This window comes from Hyla sarda, chromosome 6 (assembly GCF_029499605.1).
Source record: "Hyla sarda isolate aHylSar1 chromosome 6, aHylSar1.hap1, whole genome shotgun sequence".
Classification (NCBI taxonomy): Eukaryota; Metazoa; Chordata; class Amphibia; order Anura; family Hylidae; genus Hyla; species Hyla sarda.
The window spans coordinates 125,198,325-125,215,200 of NC_079194.1; the positions used below are offsets into that span (position 1 = coordinate 125,198,325).

At 40.5% G+C, this 16,876-nt stretch overlaps 1 protein-coding gene across 4 annotated transcripts in view; it reads right to left on the reverse strand.

Annotated features, from left to right (window-relative positions):
• GRIP2 (glutamate receptor interacting protein 2) overlaps nt 1–16,876 on the reverse strand; it is a 528,084-nt gene that overhangs the window by 477,152 nt on the left and 34,056 nt on the right. The window lies entirely within an intron of this gene.

The following is a 16,876-nucleotide window of genomic DNA, read 5'->3' on the forward strand; positions in this document are numbered from 1 at the left end:
CATCTATAGTGCATTTTTGTGCATTATGGGGGAGATTTATCAATGCCTGTCCAGATGAAAAGTTGCTGAGTTGCCCATAGCAACCAATCAGATCTCTTCTTTCCTTATTAACAAAGCCTCTGCAAAATGAAAGAAGCGATCTGATTGGTTGCTATGGGCAACTGGGCAACTTTTCCTTTGCACAGGTTTTGATAAATCTCCCCCTATGTCCCTACTAAAAACTGATTGTCCATATTGCAAAAGTGAATGAAGCAATTGACCTGAGCATTTTTGTGCCATCTGTATATGAATCACACAGTTTGTTCTGTTTGGGTTCTGAGTATATATCTGTGTATAGTTCAGTTAATTATAGGAACCAGGAACTGGAGCAGGAACATTTCTTGAACCATGATGTATGACAAAGCTACAATGAGCCCTACCATAAGGCAAAACCACATGTAATATAACTGGACGCACTTGCTCCCACTACCCACCTTTACAAGCCAGATGGGTACCTGTTGTATCCACCCATGACCCATCCATGTGTTTCTTAGGGATGCCTCACAAAAAAGTTGACTTGGCAGTCGTGTTGGTTTTCATTCAACTTTCTCAAAACCAGATACAACTAAGAAATAGAACTTTTAAAATCTGTATAAAAGAGAATGAGTTATTCTCAAAATGATATAGCATCTGAATTCCTTCTTGTAAGAGAATAACTCCAATAATATGATAATCCTGTACACTGTTACACTTGAGGCTCTCTGGCCATTATTTATATCCATAAAGCTGCTATAAACCCACAAAAAAAGAAAATTACAGTACGATAAAATGCCTTCAAGAGTAGAAGGAAAGCCAATTACAACGGCAGATGAATGGGACTCTGCACTGGCTATACAGAAGAAGCACACCAGTGCTCAGCGAGAGCTGCCCGAATCAATAATCAATGCTCCTCGGCCTGTCACTCACAATCCCACTTTCTGATTACAGCAAAAAAAATGGACAAAGCGTCATTGATTTGAATAGAAAAACATCTGGTAGGAAAGAAAAGATTTCTGAGTAAGACAGATGGTTTAACAGCAGCATCAATATGCCTGCCCCGGAAACTGAGAAGTTCAAGAAATATTGATGAGACCAGACATGTTTGATATCTATTATGTTACCTTATTTGCCTGCATGAGGCAAAAATAAAACTACCCAACAGCTGGGTTTAGTGCAAGGTTGTCAGGATGTCCCAGAATAGGCACATAATGGGCCTGGGTGGTGCATAGAGAAGGGGGAGGAATGCATAAGAAAACTTATATGTGGCACCTCTTGGTGCTGGTTTAGTACACTGTAAACTAGTTTGCCTTACGTCCGACTTTCCAAATTGTTTGGGAAAACTAGGGCATTGTTCAGAGGAGGTGATCTGAACCTGAGCTAGGCATCATGGCTTCCATATGCCCAGCAGAAGGTACAGGCACACAGCAGTCTATTGGTATTGTACTGCATGTATATGGGTGTAACTCTTGGGGTGGCTTTCCAGGTGTAGTTTTAATTTATTTTTTTTATTTTTTTTAACCACCAGTTGCAGTTTTAGAGCCAAAGCTAATGCTGGACTCTATAGGAATGGTGAATATATAAAGAAAATGTGGTGTCCCAGCACCAAAGGCTGTCCTGTGGCTTCGGACTGCTTCGGGCAGACCTGCAGCCTAGGTGTTGGGCCTACTAAATATTAATTTATATTATATTAATTACGTTTTGCACTTTTCCCAAGTCATTGTTGATGTTATTCTGATATGTTATTTATGGTGGATGGACCGTAATGGTAGGAGATATCGGCGCTGGATGAAGGAGCCAGGAGGAGTAGCAGCATAAAATCAAGGTAGGTTTATTAGATGCAACGCGTTTCGCTGCGCATGCGCAGCGAAACGCGTTGCATCTAATAAACCTACCTTGATTTTATGCTGCTACTCCTCCTGGCTCCTTCATCCAGTGCCAATATCTCCTACCATTACGGTCCATCTGCCTACTCATCGTTCTCAAGGAGGGCTGCGGATGAGGACATACATACGTTCAGGCGCTTCCCATTGTTGTGTGTGTGCACACAACCAACTCTGGTAAGCGGCGTGGGATAGATCTACTCCCCTTCCCTATGGGCCTGACCTGAGTTTTCAGAAATGAAAGAACCAATTCAATTGGTTGCTATGGGCAACTGGTTGATTTTTCCGCTTTTTTTTTTAATGAATCTCCCCCTTTGTCCCTATTTTTGGTGCAGATTAGCTCAATTAATAAGCCTCATCCTGGTTTTTGCAAAATCCATTGATTTTATCTGGCTTCCTGATGGTTCCTCTCTGCACCGGACGAACTCCTGAATTCACAGTCATCCTGTTTTGATTCTACTTCTACCCAGGAGGGCTGCAGTGGACCTTCACTTATATTTATTCTACATTTTACCTTGTTGTGTGTGGGCGCACAACGAACTTTGGTAAGTGGCCTGGGAATTACCATCCCCCACTAACAAGATCTGCTGATCCCGCACATGAGGCGCCTTCCTTCCTCTCTCTGGTTTTTGCATGAGGAATACAGGCAGAGTAAGTAAAAGATTGTGAACGGCAAAACTCATTCCCTTTAAAAACAAAGTGATATGCATTTTTAGTGAGTGTTTCTGCACATTATACATGAAGAAAAAGGCTATGTGAACCCAGCCTAAGTGTTTTCAGCCTCTGCATGTAAACAAGAGGTTTCTATTCACTGGCAGCAAGCAGAGATAGTGAAGGTAAGAAAGAATTAAAAGCTGAATTATATTGTTTGCAGAACTTTGCATAATGTGAAGACTTTAAGTTCTTTTTTTTTCCTCCACAGTAAGTGAAGATCTTTTCAGATCTTATAATTATTAAAACCTCTTTACTACAATTGGCCTAAGAAGCAGAAAATATCCAGTTATTAATGCGAACAGAACAGATTCTCCCCCGGCCTGCGTTCAGACTTCCAGAGAACAATGAAGCTTCACAGCGGATGATCTATTTATTTGTCTAGAACCGCTGAAAACAAGACTGTGCTGGCAATATTTTGTGTCATTACAGGGAGAGCTTTTATATTAGGTTCTGGTGATAAAGATCTTCTATAAACTCTGCAGTGATGTCATGCTGCCCTCTAGTGGACATTTTAGGTAAGAACACTGAAACCACAATATTTTTACCCTGAAACCACAAAAACTACCTGGAAATACAAGTCCCCATGAGACGTCTTTATATTATATTCTTTCCGGAGTTATTTTAGCTTACTACAGACCCAAAGTGTCAACCACTTATGGCGGCAGTTATGAACACCACAGGGCCCAGCAATCAGCAAACCCTGAAAAGTGTGTACAGTGGTCCCTCAAGTTACAATATTAATTGGTTCCAGGACAACCATTGTAGGTTGAAACCATTGTATGTTGAGACCAGAACTCTATGGAAACCTGGTAATTGGTTCTGAAGCCACCAAAATGTCATCCAAAAAAAAAGTGAGGATTAAAGAAAAATAAGTAGATAACTAATATAGATAAAGCAATTTCTTACATATAAAAGTAATAAAGATCTGCTGGGAGCTGTAAATCACTGTCTATGCCAGTGTTTCCCAACCAGGGTGCCTCCAGCTGTTGAAAAACTACAACTCCCAGCATGCCCGGACAGCCGTTGGCTGTCCGGGCATGCTGGGAGTTGTAGTTTTGCAACAGCTGGAGGCACCCTGGTTGGGAAACAATGAAGCTTCTTTAGGGTCCTATACAGTACACACAGTGTCCCAAATGGAGCCACCCTTACTTGGTGTCCAAAGGAGAAGCTAACCCTGGCACAGGTAAGGAGTAGTACAGGACATGTAGTACCACCCTGTATTGTAGGGGGCGCTACCAAACACCAGTCAGTGCTTGCACCTCAGCAATAGAGGTGATTTACCAGTAAAATGCCCATTCTGATTGGTCAGTTCTTCCAGTTGTGACATGTCTCACAGATCTGGACTGTCCGTAGCATTGTATGTTGAGTCTGGATTCAAGTTACAATGGTCCAGAAAAAAACATTGTATGTTGAAACTATTGTATGTTGAGGCCATTGTAAGTTGAGGGATCACTGTATATTAGACTTGCCATACATTATTGATCACAGTGTATACTAACAACCTGATAGTGTTTGAATTTACACTGAGAAGCAAATAGGTCAAAATACAAATGGTGGATGTGCGGCTGTGTTTCTGTCTCTCTATTTTTGTTTTAGACTGGTCATATATGCTACATTTCTTTCCTTTTCACATACTGTTCTTCTCATATATCTGAGTAGATGATCATTTTCATCAGGTCGAGCAGTACTATAGAATACTATAGTACCCCTATAGCATGGGAATGTAAGTAAACCACCAGGTATTAACCCCTCATTTTACAATAGGTCAACAAGAAAAATAAGAGCCCCCTAATCTATCCATTTATGCTATTTACCTCAAATGCTGCTGTCATAACTAAACTATTGCTTGTTGCAGAAAACCACAATGCGGAAGCAGTATAAGGGAATGAAACAGTTAAGGCAATTAGTTTATTTCAGATTAAAAGCAATTTGTTTGCTTGTTCAGCTCATTAAAAGGCCGGATGACATTGTTGAGATTTCTGTAAATTATTAATAATAATTTTTTATTTTTTATTTTTTTTTAATCACTGCTTTGTATTACAGTCTCGAGAATGAAAGATAAGATACAAGCATCGAGTGACAGATCTAATTTATTATGTGCTGTACAAACAAATTCAGCAGATGAGAGAGCAAATTGCAGGCAGACGCTTACATGTTTGTAATATTTAGGTCCGTGCGATCTGTCTGAGTGACAGGAAGATTTGCAGACCGGAAGGTTTTAGGTCCCATTCCCCACATAAAATATCAGGCCATTTTTCTAATACTTTGGGGGAGATTTATCAAAGGATTTAGACTGGTTTCTCCTGTCTAAATTTGTCTCGCAGAAAGTCGCAGTCTAAATACGTGCGACTTTTCTGCGACTTTTGCTCTAGAGGATTTTTAGAACATGATGCATGCAAGTCTTTTTTAGACGGAAATGCATTGGAAAATGCATTGGTGCTGAATTTATCAAGTGCGACTTTTGTGCGACAAGTCGCATCTGCCCAAAATACGCTGAAATGTCAGACCATGTTGGAGCAGGTCTAAATGCAGTTTAAGCTGTAGACCCTGAAGTCTGAGCACAGAATTTATCAAGGGCTGTGAGACCTTTGATAAATTAGGAGCACAATAGACAGGAGACTACCACATACGCTGGTCTATAAGCATACCCAGAATAGACTAGATTAGTAAATGTCCCCCAATGTGTTTTTGAGTTAGTACTGATCAGTATGTTTTATACTCAAGTCACAGCCGGAGCTGCATTCCGAATTCTGCTGGCAGCACTGTGCTGAAAGTTTGGCTAATAGCCTAAAATGCAATACATTGTAGGACATTGTGCCCCAAACCTGTAGCAAACTTACAAGTCCAATGGTCTATCCAAACGGCAGAATTTCCGCTTGTGGAATTCTGCCTCACATGCGGACTCCCATTCACACTTCTGATTTTCTGCTTGTGGAATTCCGCAAGCCGAAATTCAGAAGTGTGATTGGGAGTGCGGAATCCCATAGAAGTCTGTGGGCTTTAATTTACAGCGGAAGCGAAATTCCACAAGCAGAAGACCCCAAGGGTCTATTCACACGGGTGGAATTTCCACTTTAGTGCTCTGACACCCACAGGCTGTTAAAGGAGTACTCCTGCGTGCACTTTTTTCCTTTTATCCCGTCCGGGCTGCAAAATAAAAGAAAACACACTTTCTCTTACCTGCCAACGAGCCCTCTGAGCTCCGGTACACTCCGGTACAGGTGTTCGGTCCCCGGGCTGTATTCTTCTTACTTCCTGTTAGCCCGGCACGTCACATGGAGCTTCAGCCTATCACTGGCCGCAGTGATGTCCCGCCTCGGCCGGTGATAGGCTGAAGCTCCGTTTGACGTGCCGGGCTAACAGGAAGTAAGAAGAATACAGCCCGGGGACCGAACACCTGTACCGGAGTGTACCGGAGCTCAGAGGGCTCGTTGGCAGGTAAGAGAAAGTGTGTTTTCATTTATTTTGCAGCCCGGACGGGATAAAATGAAAAAAGTGCGCACCGGAGTACTCCTTTAAGGAATGTTGGGAGTTGTAGCTTTACAACAAATGGTGAGAAATATATTCTACTCCCGTATACAATCTGATGGATGTAAACATAACATCACCCACAATGCACCACAGCAAAGCATGTGTACTATAGATGATGGACCATGAGGTAACAAGACATAAAGGGGTACTCCACTGGAAAACATTTTCCTTTAAATCAACTGGTGCCAGAAAGTTAAACAGATTTGTAAATGACTTCTATTAAAAAAATCTTAATCCTCCCAGTACTTATCAGCTGCTGTTATGATGCACAGGAAGATTGTTTTTTTTTAATTTCCTTCCTGTCTGACCACAGTGCTCTCTGCTGACACCTCTGTCCATTTTAGGAACTGTCCAGAGTAGGAGCAAATCCCCATAGCAAACCTCACTTTCTCTGGACAGTTCCTGACATGTACAGAGGTGTCAGGAGAGAGCACGGTGGTCAGACTGAAAGGAAATTCAAAAAGAAAAGAAATTCATGTGGATTATAACAGCAGCTGATAAGTACTGGAAGGATTAAGATTTTTCATAGAAGTCATTTACAAATCTGTTTAACTTTCTGGCACCAGTTGATTTAAAAAAAAAAAAAAAAAAAATCCAGTGGAGTAACCCTTTAAATATCGGCAGCATCTCCAGCAATAGAGACTGTGCTTTATAGACAACAAACCAGTAGGGAGAGGCAAGGGGTTATCATTCCTGAGAGAAAACCAACTGAATTTTTAATGAAGCTCTGGGTGTGACTATTCAATACAATGTAAGAAATTGAAGGGAGAAATGTATCAAACCTGTGTAGAGGAACAATGAAGTAGTTGTATATAGCAACCAATCAGATCGCTGCTTTAATTTTTTAGCGACATTTTAAAAATGAACTCTGGAGTCTGATTGGTTGATATGGGCAACTACATCACTGTTCCTTTTACACAAGGTTTGATAATTCTCCCCATGTATGAATATTTAATTAGATTGTTCCTACAACCCCTGCTTCATAGACAGAATACAGGCTGCCATTACTGATAATGCAGAAGATTTTGCTAACATTGACTTCAATGGGTCCGCAGAAAATACACAAGTCTGCCACTATTGCAGATTTTCTGCTGACCTATGGAAGTCAATGGAAGCAAAATCCGCTGCAGATTTTCTGCAGCAAATACAAGATGGATAAGCTGCACAAAATCCGCACGTGTGAATGGACCCTTAGGCTGCGTTCACACATAGGGATAGATTTATCAAAACCTGTAGAGACGAAAAGTTGACCATAGCAACCGATCAGATGGCTTCTTTCATAATTTTTTTTTTTTTTTTAAAGACTTCTAAAAAATAAAAGCAGCGATCTGATTTGTTGCTATGAACAACAGGACAACTTTTCCTCTGCAAGGGTTTTGCTAAATCTCCCCCATAGTGTTTTTGTGATGTGATTTTGGAGCAGTCATGACAAAAATAGAGCAATTTGGCTGCAGTTGAAAAAACCAAGGTAAAATTTGACAATTTTGCCAGAAACTCATATGCTACATTAAATGTTCAGTTATAATGTGGACAGTCCTTGTGACTTTCATGTGTTTACTTTTTAGGTTACGCTTATGTGGTGATCACCGTGCTATGGCGGGACCACGGGGTGTAGCGATTTAGGTAGCGGGGCCAGATGGTATTAACCCCTGAGGCAAGATGTTGGTTTTATGGTGTAGGGTACCGCCGACAACCAACCCAAAACGGCATATAGTAAATGAGAATCCAAAGCAGGTTTTGATGTAACTGGAACTTTACTGAAGGCAGAAAACAGACAGCCAACTTCCACAGAGGTGACTGGGATACAGGGAACCTCTCAGGCTTGCTTGGACTTGTAGTGGTAATAATGATGATGCAGGCCACTGTACTACTGTTATGACTTTGGTGGGGACAGTAGAGACTTGACTTGTACTGTATTTGAGGTGGCTGCAAGTTTATAGGCTTTCGCCTAGATATTCTGGACTTGACTTGTACAGGACTGGTGCTTGCTTTGCTTGCAGGAACCAAGAGAGCGAATGTGGAGGCTACAGCCCTTTATATATCAGGGGGCTGGACTAAAGCCCATTGGTAGCTGTTTGCCTGTGGTTACCTGTGTCTCTTGAACTCTGGGTATCATGTGATCACATATCACATGACATATCACAGTTTATTATAATCTCCATATATTACTTATACTTACATTCACTGTACAATACATATAATAGATGTACATACTTAATATACAAGACAATACCATATAATGACTTAGGGGAGACCCTGCAGGAGAGCCCTGTGGACTTGAGGGACTCTACCTGAGGGGACTTTAGGACTGTACAGAACCAGGTTCTGTACCGGGATACCACACTCACATTTAGGTTTTTGGAGAGGATTTTGAGCTGTAAAACCTACATTTTATGGCAGTTTTTCCCAAGGAATTGCATTTATTTCAGTGGAAAGATGCCTGACAGTTCACATGTAGTTGATATTTTACATTCATAACTATACCAGCATTCAAAGTATGGGCATGGTACATGTTTTGGGCTGTTTTACATCTGAAATTGATCCTTCTTATAACACATTTTTGTGTTGTGTTTTTACATGTAAAGGCTTCAAAACACTTGAATATTGTAAGCTATGATCTAATTAGCATGAAGCGCTTTTAAAACAGCAAAGAAACACCAGAAAAAAGAAAAAAAACAATCCATAAAATAAAAAGGCTTAAAAATTTGAGGCGCATTTTGCTGACACAACAAATGTATTTTTTTTGCCTTGAAATACATAGTGTGAACATCGCCTATTACCTCATTTTTGGATGTTTTTTCACCTCCCATTATTCTAGTGTCTTTACGCCTCTTCTCCAATTTCATTCTCTCCCTTTTTCATCTCAAAATCAATTCCCCTAGAGCCACTAAAAGCTGCATTATGAGAGATTTCTCTGCCAAGCGCAGTAAATGAAGCTCCCCCTTTATTTTAACATCACAAGGCCTTGTGTTGCCGATGTGCCTTTGATAAGTCGGTCTGGGTGGATTGGTTACTCCTTTGTTTTACCGTATTAGGGATTTTCGTTCTGAGCCATTTGGGGATAGGGCGATTATATTGTCAAATGCAGACAATGACTATAAACATGATCCTGTTAATGTTGTGTTCCATCTTGTTGAGCTGTAACAGAGAGCTCCTAAAAAAAGGACAATGTCACAACCAAAATCTGTGTTATGTCATGTAGAAATTACCCTATCAATTGGGATTTACATGTGGTAAAATTTCTGAATGTCTGCAAAAAAACCTGTAGGGTGTGAATCCACCATTATGACTCGAATATCTAAGGGGGTCTGTGCAGTAAACCCCCTTAGCATTCTTGACGTAATGAGATTATATTACTGATCCTGAGTTATACCTGGTATTAAACTTCTGAACTGTACTCACTATTCTGCTGGTGGCATTACTGTGTACATACATTACTTATGCTGTACTGATCCAAAGTTACATCCTGTATTTTACCCCAGAGCAGCACTCACTATTCTGCGGGCTTTAGAGTTTTCAGAGGCAACAATTTTGATTGTTGTTACTGGGGACAGCCAACAAAGTTTGATGGGAAAATGCCCCTACCAGTTTAACCGAATTCCTATAATGCAGAGAGGACGTAAGTTTTTTTAATCATCAGATGAATGTACAGTGCCTGCTGTAAATACTATATTTTCCAGAGTGTAAAACACCAGAATAAGCTAAAGGTGTGCTTCAGATGGTATATGACACCTGCGAGATTACATATATTACACCCTACTGTTTCACCTTTGTGTTGGAGGAATTGTGGGGAGAGAGGAACCATGGGCCATGTCTTTTGGTTTTGCCCTCTTTTGCACACATATTGGTCTGATATACAAAATGCACTAAAAGAATTCATTTCCCCATCCATTCAGTTATCAACTCAATTAGCGTTGTTGCTAGTGGGAGTCCACAAGTTCGCTCTCCAGCATGGTTCCCATCTGTGTAAAGCCTTAGTTATAGCAAAATTGATCATAGCTAGACAGTGTAAAGAGATCCACCTGCTGCTCCAGAAGTCTTCTCCACTCTATCTCAATCTTACAAGTTTGAAAAATCTGTGGCCTTATAAAATGGTACGACTCGCTTCTTAACCCGTAGATGGAGCTCATGGCCTCAATCCAGCTTCACCAAAACATGCTAAGTTCCCATAACCCTAAGGCTAAGTTTCAACTTGTTTTTTTTGTTTTTTTAAACGCCAAGAAAAACGCCAGCCACATGGTGTTTTTTCAGCCAAAAAACAATGCGGACAGATGTCAGCTGTAAATCAATGAGAATTTGCAAAATTCTTATTCCACTTGGTGTTTTTTTAATCCTTTTGGCGTTTTTCATCTCCTTGGTGGTTTTCCAAAATCACAGCATGTTGAGCCACTGGCGATTTTTTAAATTTATTTATTTATTTTTTTGTCAAAATCGTGGCGTTTCTCTCCCATAGAAGTTTATGGGAGTGAAAAAACGTCAAGAAAAACGATATGTGGGTTTTAACTTTGCGTTTTTGCAGGTAGTTTTTATTCATTTTTTTTGGACTTTAGCGATCCAAAAAAGTGATGGAGAAACTTTTTTAATAAAATTTCGTAGGGTACCATTAAAAAAAAAAAAAAAAAAGATACAGTAGTGAAGGAAAAAATTGTATCTAAAGAAATTTCTTTTTTATAACAAAATTTTTATAAATTTTTAAAACAGGGATCAATTTATGTGGGCGGGAACCTAAAAATGTAGACGACATTATGTAGTGTGTGTATGTTTTTCACTTTTTTTCTTTATTTTTAATTTTTTTTTTAGGTAGTACTACTACTCGCCCGTTGCGATCCTCTTGTATAATGTATAGATGCAGCGGCCGCTCTTCTATGGTTCCCTGCACTGCCGTATATAAACACCTATTCATATTTCCCGCAGAGCTGTGATTGGCCAGATGGTTCCAGCCAATCACAGCTCTCTGTGGGAAATAGGAATATGTGTATATATACGGCCGTGCAAAGCAGAGCGGCCGCCCGCATCTATACATTATAAAGGGGGGATCACAGCGGGTGTCAGGAGTGACATTCACTCTGATATTTCCTTAAAGGGGTTATCCAGGAAAAAACTTTTTTTTTTTTTAAATATCAACTGGCTCCAGAAGGTTAAACAGATTTGTAAATTACTTCTATTAAAAAAATCTTAATCCTTTCAGTACTTATGAGCTGCTGAAGTTGAGTTGTTCTTTTCTGTCTAAGTGCTCTCTGATGACACGTGTCTCGGGAAACGCCCAGTTTAGAAGAGGTTTGCTATGGGGATTTGCTTCTAAACTGGGCGGTTCTTGAGACAGGTGTCATCAGAGAGCACTTAGACAGAAAAGAACAACTCAGCTTCCGAAGCTCATAAGTACCGATCTTAATATATGCTATTGGTTTCCAAATAGTGCCTTGTATTGTATGGATATACAGATACCGTGTTTATTGCTGTATATGTCTATAGAAACTTTACAATTAAGCGCCCTGCATGGCAACACAATGCCTCTTGCAAGAGGAATAACAGTTCTTTAAAATGAAAAATTTTCAATAAAAAGTTTTAAAAAAATTAAATAAAAATCCCCAGAATAAAGGCTGTCATTTGAGAAAAACATTCTCCATCTTATAATGGGGGCTGAGGGAAGGAGACCGCTGTGAGCCAGCGTGTTAGCGTGCTAGAGTGGGTATCTCCCCGTTCCATTTCCCAATCAGAAACTTTTGACTTGTCTCTGTGACATAATAAGACTAGGTTTCCACATAGATTTGTTTCTGACGTATTTTGGAAAACTGCCACTGCAGATTTTGAGCCAAAGTCAGCAATGGATCCATGAAGGAGAAGTGTAAGGCTGAGTTCACACTAAGGAAATTGAGAGGAATTCCATTTTAAAATTCTGCTTGGAAATTCTGATGCTGGCAATGGGATTCTATTGCACAGTGCAAACTACAGAAATTTTGAGGCGTACTATTAGCCCTGAAGTTCGGCTCGGAAAATTCCTGTTCAATGTTCTGGTGGATTTCCGCTCAGCAGACATTGCTGTCTATCGGGACAGTCGGCGCTGGCTGCAATCGGAATTCCGAAGTGTGATCCCCGTTTAGGCACTTTTGGCTTTGGCTCAAGAACTGCTGTGGGAGTTTTTCAACAAACGCCAGAAATAAACCTTTGTGAAAACCTAGCATAAGTTTTTTTTTTTTTTTTATCACCACAGGGATACTTTAAAGGGGTATTCCGGGCAAAAACATCTTATCCCCTATCCAATATAGGATAAAATAAAACAAACAACCCAACAGCTGGGTTTAGTGCAAGGTTGTCAGGATGTCCCAGAATAGGCGCATAATGGGCCTGGGTGGTACTGGGGACGGCCATCACGTCCCCTCCCATAGACATGAATGGAGGGAGCGTGGGGCCACGTCATGTTCCCAGTCCTGGAAACCCGGAGGTTTCCGAAACTGGAGACGCAGCCCTGCATAGAATGCAGGTGCTGCAGGGAGATCGCAGGGGGCCCCCCGCGATCAGACATCTTATCCCCTATCCTTTCTACGCAGTACACTTTTCAGTAAAGTTGACACCTTATCTTATTCTGTAGATCCATATGGTTACAAGGATACCCAATTTATGTAGGTTTTCTTTTATTTAACTACTTTAAAAAAAAAAAAGATAACTACATACACCAAAATTTGTATGTTTAAAATTGTCATCTTCTGACCACTATAACTTTTTTATTTTTCCGCATACAGGGCTATATGAGGGCTCATTTTTGCACTGTTATTTGTAGTTTTTATTGGTACCATTTTTTTTTTGACAGGACTTTTTGTTCGCTTATTATAAAAAAAAATTCTGGTATATGAATTGACCAAAAATGCACACTTTTGGACTTTGGTATTTTTTTCATGGACGCCATCAACCATGTGGCTTAAAGGGGTATTCCGGTGAAAACCTTTTTTCTTTTAAATCAACTGGTGGCAGAAAGTTAAACATATTTGTAAATTACTTCTATTAAAAAATCTTAATCCTTCCAGTACTTATCAGCTGCTGAATGCTACAGAGGAAATTCCTTTCTTTTTGGAACACTGATGACATCACGAGCACAGTGCTCTCTGCTGACATCTCTTTCCAATTTAGCAACCATGCATAGCAGATGTATGCTAAGGGCAGCATGGTGGCTCAGTGGTTAGCACTGTTGCCTTGCAGTGCTGGGGACTTGGGTTCAAATCCCACTAAGGACAACAATAAATAAAGTGTTATTATTATTATAATAACGTCAGCAGAGAGAACTGTGCTCGTGATGTCATCAGAGAGCATTCCAAAAAGAAAAGAATTTCCTCTGTAGTATTCAGCAGCTAATAAGTACAGGAAGGATTAAGATTTTTTAATAGAAGTAATTTACAAATGTGTTTAACTTTCTGCCACCAGTTGATTTAAAAGAAAAAAGGTTTTCACCGGAGTACCCCTTTAACTAACCTTATATTTTAATAGTTTGCATTTGTCCGCACGTGGCGGTACCACATATGATTATTTTTATTTTTTATTACATTATTTTATTATTTTATTTAAAAAATGGGAAAGGGGGGGGGGGGATTCAAACTTTTATTTTATTTATTTATTTATTTACATATTGATCAGTGTTATTGGTGCTCTGCTGCTCCAGCCTGCTGAAGCTTCCTGGAACAGCAGAGGACCGATTGGACAGTAAGAAGGAAGGTAAGGGCCCTTCCGCCTTCCATTTTACTGCAATGGTCCCAATCAGCTTCACTGAGCTGCCGGGATTGTTGACCTCGCATTTTAGACGCTGTGATCAACTTTGATTGCGGCATCTAAAGGGTTAATGCCGGACACAGGCCCGATCAGCGCTGCCTAGCATTAACCATGAGTCCTGGCTGCAGTTGGGACCCACTGGGTTTGAAACGTGCTCAGCTCGTGAGCACACTTCAAACACCGGTAACGGGACCAGGGTGTACAGGTACGCCCTTGGACCTTAAAGGGAACCAATCATCAGATTTTACCCTATATAACACTTGGCAAAGTGTTATATAGGGTCAAATCTTTATCCTCACCATCCCCGGGGGGACGCTCCTTCTATTCAGTGAGCAGAGCGATGACGCAGCCCATCAATCAAGCCGAGGGGGCGTCGCTGCTGGCCGAAGAATGGAAGTAGGTGAGAGGAGCTCCCTGCCCAGGGGACTATTTGCGGGGCTGGCGGGGACTAGTTTATAACTTCATATCTTCTCCATCCCTGGGGGCAGGAGACTCCCCTGGGGATGGTGAGGATAAAGATTTAACCCTATATAACACTTTGCCAAGCGCTCTATAGTGTAAAATCTGATGATTGGTTCCCTTTAATGGGGAACTCTGGTGGGAAAATTATTTTTTCAAATCAACTGGTACCAAAAAGTTAAACAGATTTGTAAATTACTTCTATTAAAAAATCTTAACCCTTCCAGTACATGTGTAGTTCTTTCCAGTCTGACGACAGTGCTCTCTGCTGACACCTCTGTCCATGTTACGAACTGTCCAGAGCAGGAAAGGTTTTCTACGGGGATATGCTTCTAATGTGGAAAGTTCCTGACACGGACAGAGGTATCAGCAGAGGGCACTGTTGTCAGACTGAAAAGAACTACACAATTTTCTTTGTAGAATACAGCAGCTGATAAGTACTGGAAGGGTTAAGATTTTTTTCATAGAAGTCATTTACAAATGTGTTTAACTTTCTGACTCCAGTTGATTTGAAAACATTTGTTTTCCACATGTTTCCACCCGAGATCCCCTTTAAGGTGATAAAAGGTTAAATATCAGGGAACAGACTCATCTCCATTCCCAGCAGTTGCAGCATGGTAGCATGGTCCTGGTTGTGTTTACAAAACCCACACTAGACCAAAAGGTATTAGAGGGTATTTATCAATTTTGCCTGTTGAAAGTTTCTTTTTACCCTTTTTTTTTCATTAAGTGCAAGTTGTTAGTAATTTTGGCTCAAATGTTGAAATCAGCTGTTCACAGCGCCTTTTACACAGAGCTTACCCCCCACAGGGGAGGCGTATTTTACCCTGTAGCGCAGCCATTTTGGAGTCCCTCCTCCAGTATATCAGCAAGCGACATGAGTTATTTTCTTTTGTGGGGTTTATAGCCACCATGTGAAATGGATTTTATTTTTAACTTGAGTAGGTTTTTTTTTTTTTGGTTACTTTAGTGCTTACCTTTCCTGAACCTGTGCGGCCATGTCCAATGCTGGCTCAACAGAGGGTGAAGGTCCCTCAGAGACAACTATGTCCCAGGATAGAATTGCACAGCCCCAGAGGTGTCGCTACTTTCACAAAAAAAAATGTTTAATGTATTTTGACACCTTTACATTTTCTGACTTTGCGAAGTGTGTTTTCCATGTGCAAAATTTCTTGGCGGTGAATTGCGCCAAAAAAAAACCCTAAAGGTGCAAAATTGCGCCAATGATCGATTGGTGCAAATGATGAATTGCTGACTAAAGTTAAAATCACACACAGGACCGTGTGATTTTGAGAAAGTTGAAAAAATGACAGTGGAGAAGATGCGCCAAACTTTGGTACAAAAAGACACTGCGCCAAAGTTACGGGGAAAAAAACACATAAATCCTTTGATAAATACCCCCCATATTCAAAAAGTATCATGCGGGAGGGGGGGGGGGGGGGGGGTTTGCTGGGGTTGGCTGAAACCCAGTGGTTGCAGCTCTGGAGTATTATACAGGCTGAAAATAGGACTTATTGTAGTTGATGTTTTTACAATGAAAGTAAATATATTTTTAATTGTAGATGAATTTTATATGTAAACAGTAAATTGTATTTATAGTTAGATATGCAACTATATACAAGACTAAATCATTATAAGTGGACGTTCACACAAACATAATCTGCTGCAGGTTTTCTTTCGCCAGCAGAATTTCTGCAATGAAAAATCTGCAAGCGACCCAAATAGGCTATGTTCACATAGCATTATTTTCGTGCTGTGAATTCAAATTCCAGTGTCTACAGAAAGAATGGACATGCTCCATTCATGCTGTGGACTCTGCATGGAATGCATTGCCGTCTTTAAGACGGGATATCCCCGGGCGGTCCTAGTGGGATATGGCGGCGCTCCGCATACAGGAGAATGTCCGCACAGAGATTTTCCATCCAGACATTCCCTGAGGACATTCCTTTTCGCAGAGGATTATGTACATATGAATGTACCCTGAGGCTATGTTCACACAATGTAAAATTCTGCCGCATATTTTATGTGTGCATTTTCGCCCGTAATCAGTAAAAATAACTTTTTTGGAACCACTTTTTTGCGGATTGAGGGCAAAAATGCACATGAAAATGAAATTCAGTAACCTTACATGATGTCGAATGAAGAGATGTACCATTCTGAGAGTTAGTATCATGCATGATGAGCTTAGATACTGCAGCGGTATCACACATATTCGGCTAGATACACTTGCTCAGCAGGCAGTATTCATTACACAGGACTGGTTTAGATATAACAGCTCAGCAGACAGTATCACACATGTAAGGCTAAAGACACTGGCTCAGCAGACAGTATTAAGCAGGACTGGTTTAGATACAGAGTTAACCAGACAGTATCACACTATAGGCTTAGATACACTGGCTTGCAGACAGTATCACACATGATAGGCTTAAGTGAGAGTTTTCATGTCACTTTCTACTATATGAGACCAAACTCTAAACGTCTGTCCACTTATATCCTCCAATTTAGAAGAATGTATA